We start from the raw sequence: 15,389 nt of genomic DNA on the forward strand, positions 1-15,389 counted from the left end.
TATGGAGGACCACTTTGTCATGATGGAATACTGTGAAAGGTGGGTCCACTACTAAAGCTTGTAGCTCACTGACTCTGCGAGCAGATGTGAGAGCAAGGAGAAAAACCACTTTCCAAGTGAGCTATTTCAGATGAGCCAAAGCCAATGGCTCAAAAGGAGGCTCCATCAATTGAGCAAGAACAACAGTGAGATCCCAAACTGCTGGAGGCAGTTTGAGAAGTGGCTTGGCATTGAAAAGTCCTTTCATAAATCTGGAAACCACAGGATGAGCAGAAAGGGGTTTCCCTTCTATAGGCTGATGGAAAGCAGCAATTGCACTGAGATGGACTCGAATGGATGTGGATTTGAGGCCTGATTGAGATAAATGCAACAGGTAATCCAAAACTGAAGACAAGGAGGTAGATTGAGGCTCCTTATGAGGAATGGTGCACCAAGCAGAAAATCTAGTCCATTTCTGGTTGTAACATTGTCGAGTGGTAGGCTTCCGAGAAGCCTCTAAAATTTCCTTGACAAATTGAGAGAACTGGAAATTGGCAGTTACGTTGAAAGGTACCAAGCTGTCAGGTGTAGAGACAGCAGGTTGGGATGAAGCAGAGACCCCTGACTCTGTGTAAGCAGAGATGGAAAAACTAGTAGAAGTAGTGGCTCCCTGCTGCTGAGTTGAAGTAGAAAGAAGAACCCCGGTTGTCTGGGCCACCGAGGAGCTATGAAAATTATGGTAGCATGTTTGTGTTTGAGTTTAACGAGTGTCTTGAGAATGAGATGCATACAGAAACTGATTCGTCCATTCCAGAAGAAAAGCATCTGCCTCGAGAGTATATCCTGGAGCAGAACTGAGGCAGTTTGTTGTTGTGGGGAGACGCAAAGAGATGACGTTGTTGAGGAAGGAATGCTCCGAGTTGCACAGTATCCAGTACAGCTCTGATGAACTGTAGGAGTCTGAGAGGGCTGTAGTTGGGATTTTGGAAAGTTGATTTCGAACCCCAAGATTTGGAGGAACCAAGTAGTCTGTTGGGTCACTATAATAACCCCCTGAGATGTTGAATCTTTGATGAGCCAATCATCCAGGTACGGGAAAACCTGAAGACTATGGTTTCGCAAAGCTGCTGCTACCACCACCAGGCGCTTGGTGAAGACTCTGAGAGATAATGCCAGGACGAAGGTTAGCACTCTGTACTGAAAATTATGATTTCCCACCTGAAATCTGAGGAACTTGCGAGAGGCTGGATGAATGGGAATGTGAGTATAAGCCTCTTTGAGATCCAGAGAGCATAACCAATCGTTCTGATATAGAAGGGGATACAAGGATGCCAGATACAGCATCCGAAATTTTTCTCTGACAAGAAATTTGTTGAGTACTCTGAGATCCAAAATAGGTCGCAGATCACCCGTCTTCGTTGGAACTAGGAAGTAACGGGAGTAAAAACCCCTGCTCTGCTGTTCCAGGGGAACTTCCTTAATGGCACGGAGATGAAGTAGAGCTTGATCTTCCTGAAGAAGAAGGGTGGTCTGGGATGGATTTGGAAGGATACTCTCTTGGGAGAAGATCTAGAGTAATCTGGGTGAAATGAAGATAGTAACCTTCCCTGATGATAGAGAGGACCCAGAGGTCAGATGTAATGAGTTTCCATCGATGGTAATAAAGATGGAGATGGCCCCCTATGGAAAGAGGAGAGGACAGAGGCAGAACGATTGAGGTTATGCTCTGTGTGAGATGATAAAAAAGACTGAGAGGCCTTGGGTGCAGCAGGAGTCTGAGGTTTTTGCTGTTGTTGTTGTTGCTGCTGTTGTTTCTTAGGAGGCGGCCTTGAATAAGGAGCTGCCTTCTGAGTAAAACACCTCTGGTAGGATGGAACAGGCCTATAACCTTTGGCATTGGAAGGCTTTGGTCTAATGATTGAAGCAAAGGACTTCTCATGCTCAGATAAGCGCTTGGTAGCTGCCTCAATAGAGTCATCAAACAACTCATTGCCCTGGCATGGGATGTTAGCCAGTCGATCTTGCAAATTCAGGTCCATGTCCACGGTACGAAGCCAGGCAAGGCGATGCATGGCCACCGAAAAGGCAGTGACCCTAGAGGACAGTTCAAATGCATCATAAGCAGATTGAACGAGATGCATGTGAAGTTGACCCAGAGTGTTGTATAGTTGTTGAAACTCTGGAAGTCGATGTTGGGGAAGATATTTGGAAAAAAATCAGGCATGGCATTGACCAAATGCTTGAGATATGATGTGAAGACAAAGTTATAGTTCAAAACACGGATTATCATGATTGAATTTTGATACAAGCGACGACCAAACCTGTCTATAGTCTTGCCCTCTCTTCCAGGCGGGACGGTGGCATAGACCTTGGCAGGATTTGTGCATTTTAAAGAAGATTCCACAAGAGACTGGTGGGATAATTGAGACTTCTCAAATCCCATAGTGGACCATTCAATATCGAGATTTCAACTTCGCTGGCACAGCAGGAACTAAACTACTTATATTTAAACTACTGTTCTTAATTTGCTGTATAGTCCCTATATCTAAACTGCTGCACAGTCTTGTATGTCCAAATATTTAAATCTACTGTATAATCTTGTATGTCCAATTCACTCCATTGTGAATGTTTACTTGTAAACCGTTCTGAGCTACTGGGAGGACGGGATAAAAATCTAAATAAATAAATAAATATGGTGTCTCAAGATTTTGTTTGAAAGTTTGAGAAAGAATGCCATTTATAGGTAATTTGAGAGACTCCCTAGGAGGATGAGGCATTCCCAGTTCTTCCAGATACTCCTTAGAGTATCTTGAGTCAGATTCTAAAGATATGTTAAGATCTTTACTCATCTTACATAGAAACTTGGTAAAGGATACCTAGTCTGAAGAGGAATGACCTCTTTGAGGAGAAGGTGATCAAGAACCCCTCGAGGTACTTCTCATAGAAGAAAACGAAAGAACAAAGATGGCCCACTTCTGGAATGTGAAGAGAACCTCACAGAAGAACTTGACCGACGAGCGTAGTGAGGTTTCATAACAGATTTGCTCAATGAAGGAGTCTGTGGTCTCAAAGAGCCTCGATGCCTGGATAAACGAGACCTGTCTTGAGAGGAAGACCAGGGCCTCGATGAATGCCTCAACAGTTGATGTGGAGAAGTATGTCTTGTGATTGAGTCGGATCCAGTCTGGAAGATGAATGTTGAGGCGTCCTCGCCCTGTGCCTCAAAAAGGGCAATGCCTTATGTGAAGAGGTAGGGCTGGAAGTCGGAGAACGAGGTTGAGACACCAAAAAGGACTCAGCTCCTTGTAAAGAGGTATCTCGAGGCACTCTCAAGGACTCAACTCCTTGTATAGTGTATAGATTGAGCTCGAGGCACTCTCAAGAACTCAACTCTTGTATAGAGTGACCAGGATGAGCTCAAGGCACTGCCAAAGACTCAACTCCTTGTAATACTGCTGAGTGCTCAGGCTGAACTTCAGGAAGCAGAGTTGAGGCAGGAGTGAATTGGGCAAGCATGTTACCGAACTGCTGATGCAGAATAGTTGCCAACATATTCTGCAAAACCGACACCGAGAACATTGAATCTGGTACATTTGGTGTGGCTATAGTCTCCGAGGAAGACGATCTCGAAGAAGAAAGAGGTTTCTATTTTGAGACACGTTTCTTGGGGAGCTTCAAAACCACCGGTTCTAAAGGTGGCATGTCTGGAGGAGTTTGCTTAGCTATCTTACCTGAGGGAGACAGTGAGGATAACGGCTCCTCAGGAGAAGATTTAGCTGATTTTCCCGAAGACGAGGACTTCCCAAACGAGGAAGGTTTGATTAAGGTCGAGGTCGATGTGAAAGGCAGTAATCCCATAGAAGACTTCACTGGATTCGTAGTCGAGGTCGGAATCGGGGTCAGGGCCTTAGGTAAAGGCTTATCCAAACCACCAAATATTTTTTCTACTTGAACTCGACGATGTTTAAGGGCTCAAGTTTGAAGGGTAGCACAGCGGACACACGACTCCGGACAATGGTCAGGTCCTAAACACTGTACACACCACTTGTGTGGATCAGTGAGGGAGATCGCGCGCTGGCACCGGCTACACTTCTTGAAGCCTGTGACCGGCCAGGACATAGAATGAAACACAGCCATGGCTAAATCGAAGACCACAGGCTGAGACCGCGGGATAGGCCCCGCCGTGACACAAAGAAAATAACAAACAAAACTCAATTTTTTTATTTTTTTTAAAGGAAATGCGCAATAAACACAGCAACCCTGTAAGAAAAAACACGAGCCGCACAAGTAGAACTAAGTCTAATACAGAGCGTCGAAACGAGGACTTCTCAGCTCCGCGGAAAACTGAGAACTGAGGAGAGTCTCACTGAGGAGACGCATGCCCTATGTTGGGCAGGAAGGCATTCGTGCATGTGCAGTGCGGCAGTCGCGATCTTTCTTAAAGTTTTACAAGCAAGTCTGCTTGCGAGGCTGTCCGCATCTGGGCTCCATGGATGACGTCACTCACATGTGAGAATATGCTACCTGCTTGTCCTGGGATAATCATCCATCATTTATCCTGGGAAATCAATAGCTCTACGGAAGTCCGAAGTGCCATTTTCAACTTGAGATTCAGCCCGACTCCCTTGATTTTCTGCTCCTCTTGCTTGCTCGGCCGATTACTTCAGGGTTCCTGCTTCCGAGGAGGGAGGCTGGAACCTCCAAAACGGACTTCTGTAGAGCTATTGATTTCCCAGGATGAATGACGAATGATTACAGACATCTATTTTGTGCATCCATCTTCCATCTCTGTTCCTTTCTTCCACTGCCATATCCAACATTTCTTTCCCACTGTCTACCATCTCTCTCTCTCTCTCTCTCTTTGGGTCAAACATCTCTATTCCCCTCTATGCACCATTTCTCCCTGCCCTCCACCATATGCAGGATTTCTCCCTTCTTCTCCATGCATGTCTCCCTCCCTTCCACCATATGCAGGATTTCTCCCTCTTACCCCTTTCTACCTCTTTGTTGCATTCCTGTTCTCTCTTCCACCCCATGTCCATGTTCCTCTCTTCCCTCCTGTGCAGCAGCTTTCAGTCCCTCCCTCCTATCCCCTTGTGCAGCAGCTTACCACCCCTTCCCCCCCCCCAAGATCTGAGATATCGTTGGGTATCCTAATGCAGCAGCAGCGGCGGTGGACTGCTAGCACATGCAGGCTCTGAACATGCTTGTTCGTGGCCTGTCCCATCAGGACTTCCCTCTGCCGCATCATCACTGACATGGCAGAGGGACGGCCCCAGCAGGGCAGGCCGTGAACAAGCCTGTGTCTGCTAGCCACCCACCAACACTGCTGCTTTAGGAGGCCCTGGAGCTATGTCAAGACTCACCAGGGGGAAGGCTGTTCACTGAATCGGTGAGTCCAATTTGGGGGGGCGGGGGAGGGGAACTAATCAATTCAAATCGATTCACCAAAGTGAATCGGTAAATCGATTCAAAGCAGCGAACTGGGCAGCATTAATGGTGAGAGAAGAAATATCAAGGGCAATTGTATTAAAACAGTTATTGTATATGTTTCTCAGAAGCAAGCTATTCATTTTGGGTGTCCCTTCCTTTAAATGTCTCAAATGTAACAGGACGGACAACTCCCTAGCGCATAGCCTATGGTCCTGTTCCGTTGTCTGAGCCTTTTGGCAAGAAATATGTTTGTATCTTCAATGCCCTCCCCTTGTTATCTTGAGGGGATTATTTTTCTTGCTAGGGGTTACTTGGGGGGACATTCTGCTGGGGATAATTTGCTCGTTAGTAAGGGCTATGATCTAGGTTACAGGACTTCCCACCCACTATCTGGTACTAGAGAAATAAACTTTACCTCTTAATGGTTTGGGAATCCATGTCAGCGCATTTCTCTAGATGCCGAAGAAAGGTCTATTTGGTCCTCTTATCTAGACACTCTATCCCCCACGGTAAAGAGTCAAAATCTAAATAGGCTACAGAAACCAGTGGTTCCTTCGTTACCTTCTGTTAATCATTAAGTGAGCAAGTTGGGGTGGGGGGAGGGAGGGAGATGTCATGGAGGGCAAGCTGTAGGATAATTCTGTAAGCTGAGTCTGAGTTGTCAGAACCAACACCTGGACTCTTGTTGTTTTGCCTGTCTTATATCTTTAGGGATTTGGGTCACTATTAATGTAAACTCTTGTATCAGTGTGTGTGCGCTTGACTTGTTCATTTGAATAAATTGGTTTGTTTGTTTTTTAAAAAGGGTTATTTTGTTACGTGGTCATTTTGTCAAGGGCTATTTTGTCCAGAGTATTATGTTGGGGTGCCGGAATCTGGGTACCCATATGCCGTTATAGAACAAGCTCTTGCTGCATGGCATCGAAGCACCTAAATGGACGTGACTATTTATAGAACTGCCTCTATGGTGCCTTTGCTCTGTAAAAATAAGATTGTGCTGAAAATGCAAAAGACGGCGTAAACTTTCAGGCCAAGAACCAGAACAATAACACACAGTGTATTCTACCTTGTTCCACAGACCAAATTAAAATTAGAACAATCTGTAAAGTGGAATAACTGAGTGCTGAACTAATAAACTCATGCAAATAGATTATTATTGTATACACATACGTATTAATAGTGTATTTGGATATAAAAGACAACTGGGCCACCTAGTATTAAATAATACAAGATGTGTAAAATAAGACATTTATATAAATAAATAATGTTACAAGGCATTTTTCACTGTTATAAGTTGCTTTGAGTGTTTGCATAGAACTGACAGATAAAAGTGAATAAATGAATAAATAATAGATTATTTCAATACAGATTTTTTTTAAGCACTCAAACCGACATGGGTTGCTCTGTATTTATGCAAATATCTGTAGACTTGAACTCTTCCTGCTTTTCCCATATGGTGTAAATCTCTGACTAATATGAATACAAGTACAAAACTGTGAATTTCCTCATCAGGAAACAGGTCTAGAAGGTCATGACTAGAATAGAGGGAGATTCAAGCTGAGTCACAAATGGCTGCGATTCCTCAGATTCTACCCATTTAACTTTACCTAAATTCCTTCCAATTTTCCTCATAACTCTTCCTGATTTGTTTAGGGTTCCAGCTAAACCAGTGGTCTCAAATTTACGGCCCACCAGGTACTATTTTAAGGCCCTCAGTATGTTTATCATAATCACAAAGGTAAAATAAAACATGTTTCTTGATCATAAGTCTCTTTAGTTATAAATTACAATATTATTATTAAGACTTAGCCAAAAGGAAAGGTTTATAAACTATAAAGAGTTTTACCTCATGCAAAATTTTCATTTCTTTAATAAGACATTAACTATTTTTTCTGAGGCCCTCCAAGTGGCCCCGCAAAGGGTTTGGGTTTGAGACCACTGAGCTAAACCAACACCTGCCCTTCCAATTTTCTCAAACATACTAATGGTGCAATGATGAAGAATATGTTTCAGAAAAACTGTTTTCAGCTGCATTCACTTCCATTTCTAATAACATCGAGGAAGGCCACAATCAAGAGTTTCCTTCATCCCAATGATGTTAGTGAACCGTGTTATGAGTTTCAAATATTAAAATAAATGACAGCTAGAAGAACTACAGCACTCCATGGCTCAGTGGGCACAAGAGAATAAAATTTGTGTACATTTATAGCTACGTGATACAGGGTTCCACGTTAGGAATCGCTTATTTATTTTAGGTATTTACTGTATTTTCACGCATATAATGCGCGCGTTATACACGATTTTACAAACCGTGCGCGTTATACGTGTGAGCGCGTTTTACAACTTTTTTTTTGCAATCCGATCGGCATCCCCCCTGCGAACCGGCATCCTCCCCCCCGCTCGCGTCACCCCCCTCCACCGCGATCCTACATCCCCCCCCAGCACCACAAAACATCTCTTACCCGATCGGGCACCGGCACCAGCACCAATGCACAGGACGTGCCAGTGCCAGAAGATCCTCCCTCGTTGGTTTGGGCTGGGCTGGGCTGGGGCAGTGCGGTGCGGGAGAGAACCTCCTTCTTCCTGCGCCAGGCTGGACTAGGCTTTGAGCATTTGCGCATGCTCAAAGCCTTCTGGTCTCGCTCTCTCTGAGATTATCTTGGGGAAATTCACTGTTTATTCCTATGATAAGCAGCATAAAATATGTTTTACTTCTTGGGATCTAGCTAGGCACTTGAGACCTGGGTTGTCCACTATTGGAAACAGGATACTGGGCTTGATAAATCGTCAGTCTATCCAGGTATGGCAATTCTTATGTTCTTATAGTGATAGATGTGTCAAATGTGATGGTGTCTCTGCATACTCAGAGGGCTCCTGTCTTCCGTATAGCTCTTGCTGTTCAAGAAGATACTTAGAAGTCCATATATAAATAAATATATATATACACTTAGTAGATATATTGAGGTTAAGAGAGGTTCATGAAATCCAGTCTTCTAATGTCTTGACTTATTGGGCTAAGATCGAGAATAGGATATGAGCTACTGTATGGACTAAGGATGGTGCTTCTTTTTGGATGGAGAGACGCAAGTTCATAATTGTCCCGAGGAAGGCGATGGTATCGCTGAAACTTGGATCCTAGTCAGGACTTTGTTTATTTGGAACTTTGCTTGTCTCAAGACTTGTTATATAACTGATACAAACTGCAAATAAAGGTTTTGTGATCACAGGATGGATTTGACATCTCCAGCACCTCTCTTTGTTGGTTTTCCTTCTTAGAACTAACATGGTTATTGGAAGGCGTGGGATTAACATCTCACCACCTGACCTCACTGTGGAGATGATCACATTCCAACCACTGACAAAACAGTATTACAACTGTTTGAGAAAAGCACGCCTGTCAAATCTAGTTAAAGGAAACTCATCCCTTGCCCCAATCCCAAACCAACAAATGTACGGAACAAAACAATTTCTTTCCAGCCTCAAATATGGGTACTCACCTCTGTCCCTGGATAAGGGCATTTCCCAACATTTATCACCACCAGGCCCAGAATGATCCATTCCATCTTCTTCTAGAAATCAGGAAACATAGTCTTGTGATTCCATCACTCTCTCAATTAACAGTCCCTTCCTCTGAAGGTGGTGAAGCTTATTTCCTTTCTCTTTCCTTTACCCGACACTCTCTTAGCTTGGAGGTACAGAGATCCTCTGAACACTCACTCTTGGGCTCCTAAATATGTTAGCATAGAGTAAGTAAACTGCTCTTCAAATATCCTTTTTTTTTCCAGTTTAAGAAATCCTTTAGCATACAAAGAACACACATCTTCATTAGCAGTGTGGTCCTTACTTTTGCTTTGCTGTAGTTGTTGAACTTTATCTGATATTTGATTGAATAGGTTTATATCCTCTTTGGGGGATGGATTTCCAAAACGGCAGCCATTCTCCAGATGTTATTTTGAAAGAAAAGATCTTTACCCTTTCTCACCACCCTATTTCCTCCATACCAACATGTGACCAGCTTTCTCCACTGTGGTTTGGTCACATCACCACTGCACTGACTAGCAGTTGGTCATTCTGAGGTGGGCGGAGCTAAAGGCTGTTTACATCAGCGGCACCTCTTTGTCATTGCCAGTAGTGTAAAATGCAAGCCAAAGGCTCGCAAACCTTAGTCAGCCCCTTGAGAAGCACCATTGTAGACTTTACACTCTCAGGCCCATATGCTCATACTTATATGGTTTATTGTCTTTTACTGTATTATCTCCCCCTTTTACTAAACTGCGATAGTGGTTATTAGCGCAGGGAGCCACACTGAATGTTCATAGAGTTCCTGTGAGCATTGGAAGCAAGCGTGGCTTTCGCGGTTTAGTATTATTTTTATTGCCACCTAGAATTGCTTAGATAGAGCAGATTACAAATGGCCAAAATAACATAAATATAAAATAAATAATTCATTTCAATGTTGTTATTAAATAATTGCGCAATTTTTTGATTAACCTTAGCCAGGACACCTCATTCAAAATATGATTTGTTTCTCCAATCTTAAGCCCTCAGCACATTATCCTACTCCACATTGTCCAATATTGGATATGATATACTGCCTTAAACATAAACTTACCTCATCTATCCACTTATCTAGTTCTATCCCTCTGAATAATCATTAGTCCTAGTGCCAGTAGTTCCCAAACTTGTCCTAGGAGCACCCCAGCCAGTCAGGTTTTCAGGATATCCACCATAAATATTAATGAAAAAGATTTGCACGCAGCAGAGGCAGGTTTGGGAAGCACTGTCCTACTTTGTTCTTATTGGATGGCACAATTCATCTGGCGTGCAACAGGGGTCACCACTATCCCCTTTGCTCTTCAATGTTTACAAGTCCTCATTGGGTGCGCAATTGTCCCAGCTGGGGATAAAACTATTCAGCTACGTTGATGACTTCACGATAATTATCCCATTTACTACCTCTATCTCAGAAGTCACCCCCAAAGCAACAGAAGTACTAAATCAGATGGAGCAATGGATGACTGAATTCAAACTGAAGCTAAACTCAAGAGAAAACAAAATTTTTTATAGCATCGCCACACCCACTTGATACTAAAGCATCAGTGTGCATCAATAACCTTAGTTATCCCATTCAACCCACCATGAAGGTATTGGGAGTAACACTGGACCAGAGTCTGACCATGAAAGACCAGGTAGACTCCTTGATTAGAAAGATCTTTCTTACTCTTTGGAAGCTTTGGTCCATTAAAGCTTATTTTGATGTCTCATCATTTAGAATTCTGGTACAATCCCTTATACCAGTGTTTTTTTGGGCAAAGGCACACTTGTTTCATGAAAAAAATCACGAGGCACACCACCATTAGAAAATGTTAAAAAATTTAACTCTGTGCCTATATTGACTATATATAAAGTAATTCTCTTGAATAGGAATCAAATAAACACAAAGAAAGTATTTTATAATTACTTTATTATGAAATATTAAGTAAACAGAATAGTGAAAAATTATAAAATACTTTATTCAGTGCAAAACCTGGGCCTGTTTGGCTGAACACAAAGCTGATATTCTGGCTGGAATCGAAGAAAGACACACACGTAGCTCTTCGTCAACAGCTCTCAGTCTCTCTCTGTATTTGGTTTTTATAGCATACAAAAATAGACAAATATACCCTCCATCCTTTTTATTAAACCACAATAGCAGTTTTTAGCGCAGGGAGCTGCGCTGAATGCCCAGCGCTGCTCTTGACGCTCATAGGCTCCCTGCGCTAAAAACCACTATTGCGGTTTAGTAAAAGGTGACCATATTGTAAAATATAGACAGCAGATATAAATTCAGAACTGTGCATAGTAAGTGAAGGGAAGTTTTCATATCTGGGAATTTACCCAGTTAACTATTAAGTTATTTGGGCAAATTCCTTTGAAAACTGTGGTAATACTGCCTCCACTTTGCTAAATTTAAAATAAAATCATTTTTCCTACCTTGTCTGGTGATTTCTGGTTGCACTTTCTTCTTCTGACTGTGCATCCAATCTTTCTTCTCTTCTATCAGCCTGTATGCTTTCTCTCCTCCACACCTCATTCCCTCCCCCAACTTTTTCTTCCTCTCTCCCTGACCTTTCTTTCTTTTTTTCTGTTTCTCTTCTTTCCTTCTGTTTCCCTGCCTGCCCCCTTTCTTTCTTTCTCCCTGCCGTTCCCCAAGCCACTGCCGCTGCCATCGGGGAACAGGACCCACCAATGGATAACAGGCCCCAAAGCCGACGCCGACGCATGCTCTCCCTGACGTCAATTCTGCAATCGGAGAGGAAGTTCCGCCCAGTCAGGCAGCGATTGGCTGGCCCGAACTTCCTCTCCGACTGCAGAATTGACATCGGGGAGAAGAAGACTTATCGGTTCGATAGATTAGATCGCCAAGACAAAGTGAGTCCTGGGTGATCGACTCACTTTGCCTTGGCGAGCTACTGGCACCCCTGCCTCGGGCCCCCTGTCAGCTCCGGGCCCCTGAATGCAGGACTGGTAGTATTGCCCTGATGGCGGCCCTGCGGCACACCAGGCAACATCTCGCGGCACACTAGTGTGCCGCGGAACAGCGGTTGTAAAACACTGCCTTATACTGAGTCAACTTGACTATTGCAATATCGCCTACTTGGACTCTCCCAGAAGAACATGCAGCAATTGCAACTAGTACAAAATGCAGTGGTCAGGCTACTTTGTGGATTGCAGAAGTTTAATCACGTTACACCTTCCTATCGACTTCTGCACTGGCTGCCTATGGAGGCGTGTGTGAAATTCAAGTTTGGTTGTTTTTGCTTCAAGGTACTTTACAGCTTAGCCCCTAAACATATAACAGACCTTTTCTCTTTCACAACCAACAGACATAGGAGAAGCTCACATCCAAACTTTGTTTCTCCACCGGTTAGAGGTTGTAAATTTAAAAGTCATCACCGACATCTTTTCTCACATCAAGCACCATTATGGGTTAAAGATCTGGAACAACTGCTTGTGCCTACTACTTATAGGGAATTCAGGAAACGCCTAAAAACACATCTGTTCCTGAAGTACTTAGGTAACTGACCTATACAATCCTAGTCCTCAACAAATGGTCTTTAGAACTGTTATTCACCGACTCTGAACTATGTTTATTCCACTCAATCTACAATACTTTATAATCATTGTAAACTGCATAGAACTTCACGGTCCTGCGGTATATAAACTGTTGTTGTTATTATTATTGTTTGGTGTCAAGTGGGGAAAAAAATGGCAGTATTGCTTATTGCTTCCACAAATCAATCTCAATAAAATTAAAGTCATGCACAGACATACCTGTGGGACCACATGTGGCCATATTGTTCCAGTCTGGCTATGTGACTTTAATCATGGCCTCCTAATGTTTGCACTCCAGCCGGTTCTTCAACCGCTCACAAAAGAGTGCTCACCTTCAATGGTTTGAAAATGAGCCCTAGCAGGGGCACCCGCATTAAAAACTTTACCAAAACCTAGACTATTTCAATTCTACTTCCCATCTCAACTGTATATTATTAATAAGCGGGAATTATTTAAAAAAAAAAAAAAAAAGTCCTCAATTTGACAGGGAAAGGTTGGGGGTTAGATGTCTGATAGGAAACCCCCTAGAAGTCTCTTCAAAACTCTCGACTCCCCCCTTCCCTGAGGGAATTTAAAACGTCAGCTTTCCAACGAAGCTCGGGCTCCACACCGAGACATGACAGCGTGCCACATCTCACCGAACCCAGCGAGCAGCGGCTGATTAAATTACTTTTACCACAAGAAACAGAACTGCCGCGCGCAGACAGACAGGGAAGCAGGTAATTCAGGGAGATTCTATTGGGCATCCCCCGGACTCTTTTACGTCCCACAATCGCTGCTGAATCCGTTTGCTCCGTCCGTGCAAGGATAATAATAACAGTACTCGCGGAATAAGAATCCGGAGTTCTACCTCCGCTGTGAAAAGGTCAGCGGTTTCGGTCTCCCGCTCGGTCCGGCGCCCATGCAAACTACCTGTCCGGCTAGAGCACAGTCCGCGGCGGCGGCAGCAGCATCGTTCGCAAATGCGCGCACTTACCCCGAGCACAATTCCTGCAAACATCCCAGAAGGCGAGACCGCCTCCCGCGCTCTTTTGTCTCCCGATCGCGAGCTGTTCCCGCCCCTCTCCAGCTTCGGGAAGGGGTATCGGGACAAATCTCGCGCAGCGGCGACCCAGGATTACCTCTCATCCGGCAACGCCGCAACTGCCATTGACAACACAGAGACAGAGAGAGCTCCCCCCGCCTCCACACGCCAGGGCGCCGCCCACCGATGACGTCAGAGGGGAGCTGTCAATCACTGCGGCTGTCGCCTGCAGGGGGTCTTAGAAGTGCGTTCGCCTCAGCTTTTCCCTCCTATATTCCAGTCCTTGCAGGTTCCCCGATCCGGCCAAACTAGGAAGCACGGGGAGTGGCTCCAGCCTGCCCTTCTGATGCCAGTCGTAAGATGCAAACTGAAAGAAATAAACTCTGCCTTTGCCCTAGCTACTTTTCATCTTTAGCAGTCAGTGGGGATTTTCTGGAGCCAGAGATGTGATAGCGCCTCTCCTCCCAGGAGATACACTCTCAAAGGATATTTTCAAGAGCACATATATGGAAGGCAATATTTAGAAATAAAACAAAAACCGCATCATTTCACCAAAGGTGTAACAGTACTGTATGTTGGCACACATGAGTCACACCGCTAAAACCAGAGATGCCTACTGGCAGGGAAAACATTAAGATATAGACAAGGCACAAAAAGCCCAACTGTTTTGAAGCTTTCTTAAGTACTCATTGCTGCAGACAGAGGGAGGGAGAGAGAGTTAGCGGTGCCTGCAGAGATCTCCAGTGAAGAAAAAAACGGTAAGCCAATATTTATTTGGAGTCTCAAGGTGAGTTGCGTTCAAATACACTAGGGAAAGGGGATAGGAATGGGATTTGTATACTGCCTTTTTGTGGTCACACATTCAAAGTGGTTTTACATATACAGTGGTACCTCGGAATCCGAACTTAATCCGTTCGAGTTCCAAGACAATTTTTCCCATTGAAAATAATAGAAACTGGATTAATCCGTTCCTTGGTCGCACAAACTCAGCAAGATTGGGCCCCCCCTGGCAGAGACAGCAAGATCGGGCCCCCACCGGCATAGGCAGCAAGATCGGCAACTGCAAGCAGTGCTCAGCCCAAAGATTCCCTCTGACGCCAACCGCCCAGGCAGAAACAGGAAGTTGCATCAGAGGGGAAGCTTTGGGCTGAGCAGGGCTTGCAGGTCCCATGCATTCGGATTCCAAAGCAGCGTTTGGATTCCGAGACAAATTTTAATTTAAAAAAATAGTTCGGATTCCAAGTTGTTCGTGTTCTGGGGCGTTCGGATTCCGAGGTACCACTCTATATAGGCAGGGCAGGATTAATTCTTCGAGGGCCCCTAGGCACACAAGTACACTGGGTACCCTAGCCATGCCCCGCACCCATTTATTTACCTGTTTTCTTCTTTACTTCTTTATTTCCACTTGTATTTCTTTTTTTTCTTTTATTATATAATTCAAAACAAACAAAGATTACCATACCAGTGCCAGTGTACAGTTTTAGTTCTATGCAAGCCCCAAACATCTCTGAACAAATCTCCCCTTCCCTTCCCACCTACTGAGGCTCTGATTGGCCCAAGTTGTTTAAGGCCCCGCCCATGAGTGCCCCATAGGAGGGGCCTTAGGCGTCTGAACCAGAGTCTTAGGCCCCTTCCCGGTGCATCTAGGGCCAATCAGAGCCTCAGGCCCCTCCCTGGTGCATCCCAAGATCCACTGGGGAGGGGAATGTGCATTTTGGACTACGCAGGCCAGCTGGGAAGAGGGAATCCGCATCCCTCAGGTCATCTACTTAGAGGTAAGGGGGAGCGGGTGTCGGAGGTGCGGGGAAGTATATGGCAGGGGACAGCGGGAGAAAATCAGCATCTCTCCCACTGCAGG

At 44.5% G+C, this 15,389-nt stretch overlaps 1 protein-coding gene across 5 annotated transcripts in view; it reads right to left on the reverse strand.

Annotated features, from left to right (window-relative positions):
- MAPK4 (mitogen-activated protein kinase 4) overlaps window positions 1-13,606 on the reverse strand; it is a 256,820-nt gene extending 243,214 nt beyond the window's left edge. For 3 of the 5 annotated variants that reach the window (XM_033934496.1, XM_033934513.1, XM_033934477.1), the window contains exon 1: window positions 13,484-13,606. The gene's annotated coding sequence lies outside the window, so the exon portion shown is untranslated. Of the gene's footprint in view, window positions 1-12,726; window positions 12,932-13,483 lie in introns of those variants that run through there. The other 2 variants (XM_033934486.1, XM_033934505.1) reach the window with 2 other exon arrangements.
- Between the last annotated feature and the right edge of the window lie 1,783 nt (window positions 13,607-15,389).

The sequence above is a fragment of the Geotrypetes seraphini genome, chromosome 1 (genome assembly GCF_902459505.1).
Source record: "Geotrypetes seraphini chromosome 1, aGeoSer1.1, whole genome shotgun sequence".
Taxonomy (NCBI): Eukaryota; Metazoa; Chordata; class Amphibia; order Gymnophiona; family Dermophiidae; genus Geotrypetes; species Geotrypetes seraphini.